Source organism: Rhinoderma darwinii, chromosome 6 (assembly GCF_050947455.1).
Source record: "Rhinoderma darwinii isolate aRhiDar2 chromosome 6, aRhiDar2.hap1, whole genome shotgun sequence".
Classification (NCBI taxonomy): Eukaryota; Metazoa; Chordata; class Amphibia; order Anura; family Rhinodermatidae; genus Rhinoderma; species Rhinoderma darwinii.
In genome coordinates this window covers 142,434,824-142,441,859 of record NC_134692.1, presented here as the reverse complement: position 1 = coordinate 142,441,859, position 7,036 = coordinate 142,434,824, and positions in this window count along the sequence as shown.

The window sequence follows — 7,036 nt, the reverse complement described above, 5'->3', positions numbered from 1 at the left end:
AAAAAAAGTAGATTTTCACCTTCACATACTAATTCAAATAAATTTAGCAAAAAAACTGTGGGTTCAAAATGCTAACTATACCCATAGATAAATTCCTTGAGGGGTATAGTTTCCAAAATGGGGTCACTTTTGGGGTGTTTCCACTGTTTTGGCAGCACAAGAAACAATACACTATCCGGGATTATGTCAATTGTAAGACCGCGGGAGTGGTCTACCTAATCACATGTCCATGCCCCCTAAATTATGTGGGAAAAACAGCACGACAATTTCGTCGCCGTATTAGGGAGCATGTTGGAGATATTGTCCATGATAGGGACACCCCAATATCTAGGCATGTGCATGCCAAACACCAAGGCCAGGCAGCATGTTTAAAGTTTCAAGCTATTGAACTTGTTAGACCCCCCAAAAGAGGAGGAGATTGGGATAACCTGATTTTACGCAAAGAAGCACAATGGATCCACAGACTGGAATGCATACATCCAGCAGGTTTAAATGAGCAGACTAATTATACATGTTTTATCTAACACTCCTTATGGGCGGCCTATCTCCTTTGGGTTGCCCATGGGGTGGGTGAGTTCATTATTTGCCCAACACACTTAGGTTTGAGATGGCCCTGTTGGTCTGCCGTTTTTTAACGGAGATCGCCTGTCGGTCCCGCATGTCATGAGGGATCGTATATTCTTATCCACCCTACATGTGATTAATTACTTTTTAGTTGCTTTGTGAGGTAGCCTACTTGCGGTGTTTAACTGTCCCGCGAGATTTACTTATTATCTAGTATCGTGTAGCGCTTACCTTCTCGTGTATTGGCAGTCTGGGCGACTTGTCCTTGGCTTCTACTGCGCCTGCGCGTGCGGATTGATGCGGCCGATGATGACCCCTGGTTGTCAGCTGACGGCGGGGGGTCACATGGGCAGGTGTCACTAATCGTGAGGGTGCGGGGATTGGTCAGTTCATGTTTTGCCGCTAGAATACGAGGGGTGGAGTTAAGCGTTTATAGTAACGTAGCGCCTGCAATGAAGTATGCCGTTGACATCGATACGTGCATCTTGCCGTGACGCACAGCAGAATATCTGCTGTTGAAGATTTCTATCGCTGGTGTGAAGACCAGAGTTACCAAGATACGGACCCCTGAGGATGAGTACCTGAAACGCGTAGGGTCGTTGCATTGTTTATGGAATGTTTGCATTAGGGATAGTCATATTGTGTTACACCCAGCACTAGGAGACCCGAATTATTCGGACACCTGTGCTTTATTTGGGGATTGTACTACTGTTGTGCCCTGGATATATGCTGTTTCCAGACAAAATATCGTTACAAACACCGAGTTATATGTATCATAATGACTCAGTGTTTTCTGTTTAATACGTTTTTTAATAATCACGGTGGGGCTTATGTCACAGTGGTGTGTTACCCCTGTTTTTAACAAGTTACTATTAAAAGCTATTTTTTACTTTATTGTTACTTCAGTGAACCATATAATTTACTCATATTGTGGGAGCACAATTAGATTTCTATCAAACTAGACAGTGAAATTACAGCACAAGGCCTCCTCACACCTGACATGGTACCTAAAATATATTCTAATAAAATAGAGGCCCAAAATCCACTAGGTGCTCCTTTGCTTCTGAGGCCTGTGTTTCAGTCCATGACCGCGCTAGGGCCACATGTGGGGTATTTCTAAAAACTGCAGAATCTGGGCAATAAATATTGAGTTGCATTTCTTGGGTAAAACCTTCTGTGGTACAAAAAAAAATTATTACAAATGAATTTTTGAAGAAAAAAAATGAAATTTGTAAATTTCACCTCTACTTTGCTATAATTCCTGTGAAACGCCTAAAGGGCTAAAATACTTTCTGAATGCTGTTTTGAATACTTTGATGGGTGCAGTTTTCAAAATGGGGTGATTTATGGTGACTTTCAAATATATAAGGCCCTCAAAGCCATTTCAGAACTGAACTGGTCCCTGAAAAAATAGCCTTTTGAAATTTTCTTGAAAATATGAGAAATTGCTGCTAAAGTTCTAAGCCTTGTAACGTCCTAGAAAAATAAAAGAATGTTCAAAAAACGACGCAAACATAAAGTAGACATATGGGAAATATAAACTAGTATGTATTTTGTGTGGTATTACTATCTGTTTTACAAGTAAATACATTAAAATTTAGAAAAATGCTAATTTTTGCTAATTTTCTCTAAATCTTGGCGTTTCTTACAAATAAATAGTGAATTTAATGCCAAAATTTTTTCAGTATCATAAAGTACAACATGTCACGAGAAAACAATCCCAGAATCGCTTGGATAGGTAAAAGCATTCTGGAGTTATTACCACATAAAGTGACACGTCAGATTTGCAAAAATGGGGCTGGTCCTGAAGGCCAAAACAGGCTTAGACACTAAGGGGTTAATAAAAATATATAAACAAACAAATAAACTATACATAATTGGTATCGCCGCGTCCGTAACGGCCTGAACTACTAAATTAATTCGTTATTTATCCCGCACGGTGAACGCCGTAAAAGAAAATAATAATAAACCGTACCACAATCACAATTGTTTGGTCACTTCACCTCGCAAAATATGGAATAAAAATAGATCAAAAAGTCGCATGTACCTAAAAATGGTGATGATCGAAACTACAGTTCGTTACGCAAAATATAAGGCCTCATGCACACGACCGTAGTGTTTTTCTGGTCCGCAAATTCCAGGACCGTGTTCCGTGAAATGTCATCCGCAGTTCATCCGTATGTAATCCGCAAAATGCGGATAAAAAAAAAAAAAGCCTAGGTAAAACAGGATGACGACAGAACTCATTCCCGGTCATCGCCTAGCAACAATTCCGCAAACTGCGGATGACACACGGAGGTGTATCCGCAATTTCCACGGGCCCATTGACTTCTATGGGCATGTCCGCATCGAATTTGCGGCCCGTAATAAGACATGTCCTGAGTTTCTGCGGCACGGATTTGCGGACATGCGGAGACACGTGAAAACACAGATAGTGTGTATGGGCCCATAGAAATGAATGGCTCCGCAATTCTCCCGTGGATTTGCGGGGGAATTGCGGACGCAAAGGCCCCACGCACTACGGTCGTGTGCATGAGGCCTTAGTCCTCGCACGGCTTTATTGATTGAAAAATAAAAACTTTCTGGCTCTTAGAATAAGGTAACACAAAAAGTGAATGATTTTTTACAAAACGTATTTTATTGTGCAAACGCCATAAGACATAAAAAAAACATCCGGTATCGCCGTAATCGTATCGCCCCGCAGAATAAAGTGAATATGTCATTTATAGCGCACGGTGAACGCTGTAAAAAAATAGAATAAAAAAACAATAGTAGAATTGCTGTTTTTTAGTCACCGCGCCACCTAAAATTGGAATAAAAACTGATCAAAAAGCCGCATGCACCCCAAGAAAACTACAATGGATTCCTCAAGGGGTCTAGTTTCCAAATTGGGGTCACTTTTGGGGGTTTTCCAATGTTTTGGCACCACAAGACCTCTTCAAACCGGACATGGTGCCTAATAAAAAGGAGGGCTCAAAATCCACTAGGTGCTCCTTTGCTTCTGAGGCCGGCGCTTCAGTCATTACCGCCCGAGGGCCACATGTGGGATATTTCTCAAAACTGCAGAATCTGGGCAATACGTATTAAGTTGCGTTTCTCTGATAAATCCTTTTGTGTTATAAAAAAAATGGTATAAAAAGGATTTGCTGACAAAAAAAAAATATGTAAATTTCACCTCTACTTTGCTCTAAATTCCTGTGAAACACCTAAAGGGTTCATAAACTGTCTAAATGCTGTTGTGAATACTTTGAGGGGTCTAGTTTCTAAAATGGGGTGTTTGATAGGGGTTTCTAATATATGGGCCCCTCAAAGCAACTTCAGAACTGAACTGGAACCTAAAAAAATAAATAAATGAGGCAATACTTCGCTTCTTACATTATACTGATAATGAGCCGTGCCCACCCCGAGATTACCCCAGTTTTGACCGTTTGTATAAACGGAGACCCCTATTAGACCGTTTCAGTGCCCGGTTTTCCCAAGCATACACCCCCGAGAAGTGTATTTCTATTGATGAGTCCCTGGTACATTTTAAAGGGAGGGTTCAATTCCGCGAGTACCTGCCGGGTAAGAGGGCAAGGTATGGTGTGAAGATGTATAAGCTGCGAGAGTGCATCAGGGTATACCTACAGGTTTAGGATATGTGAAGGAAAGGCCACCCCCAAACCAGACTGCATCCTGGACTACAATAGGTACATGGGAGGTGTGGACTTGTCAGATCAAATCCTGAAGCCCTACAGCGCCATGCGGTGTGGTACAAGAAGCTGGCCGGGCACATCATACAGATGGCTTTGTACAATGCGTACGTGCTACGTCGATGTGCAGGCCAGACGGGAACTTTCCTGGAATTTCAAGAGGTGGTTATCAAGAACCTAATCTTTAGGGACCAAGAAGGGGGGGCACCCAGTACTTCTGGAAGCGAGGCCACACGCATCGTACCAGGGCAACACTTTCCAGGAGAAGTTCCCCAAACTGGCAAGAAGGGAAAAAGTCAAAAGAGGTGCAAAGTCTGCTATAAGGGATGACACAATATATCAATGTGACACGTGTCCCGAAAAACCAGAGCTCTGTATGAAAGAGTGTTTTAAAATTTATCATACATCCCTTGGTTTATAATTTACCCCAATTTTTACTTACCCTGATGCACTCCGCACAGCTTATCCCCCCTCGTCTTTCCCCTCTGAGCCATGCTGTGTGCCCAGGCAGCAGATAACAGCCACATGTAGGGTATTGCCGTACCCGGGAGAACCCACATTACAGTTTATGGGGTGTAGGTCTCCGGTCAAAATGCTCACTACACCTCTAGATGAATGCCTTAAGGGTGTAGTTTTTAAAACGGGGTCACTTCTTGCGGGTTCCAACTGTACTGGTACCTCAGGGGCTTCTGCATACATGACTTCGCACTACAAAATCCCCAGTAGGCCAAATGGTGGTCCTTTCCTTCTGAGCCCTCCCATGGGCCCAAACGGCAGTTTATCACAACAAATGGGGTATTGCGGCACTCAGAACAAATTGCGCAACAGAATGGGGTATTTTGTTTTTTGTGGAAATAAGAAATTTTGAGCTAAAACGACATATTATTGGAAAAAATATTTTTTTTTTAATTCCCAGCCCAATTCAAATAAGTTCTGTGAAGAAACTATGGTGTCTAAATGGTCACATTACCCATAAATGAATTCCTTGAGGGGTGTAGTTTCCAAAATGGGGTCACTTTTGGTGAGTTTCCATTGCTTTGATACCTCTGAGGCTCTGCAAATACGACATGGCACCCGAAAACCAATCCAGCAAAATCTGGACTCCAACAAACACATATCACTCCTTTCCTTCTGAGCCCTCCCATGGGCCCAAACGGCAGTTTATCACCACAAATGGGGTATTGCCGCACTCAGGACAAATTGGGCAATAAAATGAGGTATTTTGTTCCCTGTGAAAATAAGAAATTTTGATCACAAATGACATTTTATTGGAAAAAATGTCATTTTTTTCATTTCACAGCCCAATTCAAATACGTGCTGTGAAAAAACTGTGTGGTCAAAATGGTAACAACAACCCTAAATGAATTCCTTGAGGGGTGTAGTTTCCAAAATGGGGTCATTATTGGGGGATTCCTACTGTTTTGGCACCTCAACACCTCTTCAAACCTGGCATGCTGCCTAAAATATATTCTAATAAAAAAGAGGACTCAAAATGCACTAGGTGCTTCTTTGCTTCTAGGGTTTGTGTTTTAGTCCACGAGCGCAGTAGGGCCACATGTGGGACATTTCTAAAAACTGCAGAATCTGGACAATACATATTTAGTAGTGTTTCTCTGGTAAAACCTTCTGTGTTACAGAAAAAAAAATGAATAAAATTGAAATTCAGCAAGAAAAATGAAATTTGCAAATTTCACCTCCACTTTGCTTTAATTCCTGTGAAATGCCTGAAGGGTTAAAAAACCTTCTAAATGCTGTTTTGAAGACTTTGAGGGGTCTAGTTTTTAAAATGGGGTGTTTTATCAGGGTTTCTAATACATAGGCCCCTCAAAGCCACTTCAGAACTGAAGAGGTGCCTTAAAAAAAAGGCTTTTGAAATTTTCTTAAAAATATGAGAAATTGCTGTTTATGTTCTAAGCCTTGTAACGTCCAAGAAAAATAAAAGAATGTTCAAAAAACGATGCCAATCTAAAGTAGACATATGGGAAATGTGAACCAGTAACTATTTTGGGTGTATTTTCAAAATGTTCTCAAAATTTTGCAATTTTTCACCAATAAACACTGAATATATCGACCAAATTTTACCACGAACGTGAAGCCCAAAGTGTCACGAGAAAACAATCTCAGAATCGCTTGGGTAGGTTTAAGCATTCCGACGTTATTACCACATAAAGTGAAATATGTCAGATTTTAAAAATGGGCTCTGAGCCTTAAGGCTGTGTCCTTAAGGGGTTAATCATTGAATTCCGGTGTTTTCTTCAGTCCCATTGCCACGTGTATAAAATCCAGAACTCGCCATGCAGCCGCCTTTACAGACATTTGTGATAGGACGGGTCGTGGTAAAGAGATCATTGAACTCCAGCGCGGTCCTGTAATAGGACGCCACCGTTGTAACAAGTCAGTTCCGGAAACTTCTTCCCTCCTAGATATTCCACCATCACCACCGCAGCAACTCAGCCACGAAGTGCAGACCACGTAAAGTTACAGAGCGGGGGCGCCGACTGCTGATGTACATAGTAAATAAAAGTCACCAACCCTCCGCGGACTCCATAACTGCAGAATACAGACCTCCTCTGGTATTAACATCCACACACAAAATCTTGTAGAAAACCTCCCAGAAGAGTGGAAGCGGCTTCAGCTGCAAATGGGGAGGGGGGGACGGGACCAACTCCATATTAATGTCTGTGCATGTAGAATGGATGGCATAAAAGCTCCTGTAGGTGTAATGTGAACGTGTCCAAATACTTTTGTCCATAGTGTATAAAAAAAATAATAACCTATCA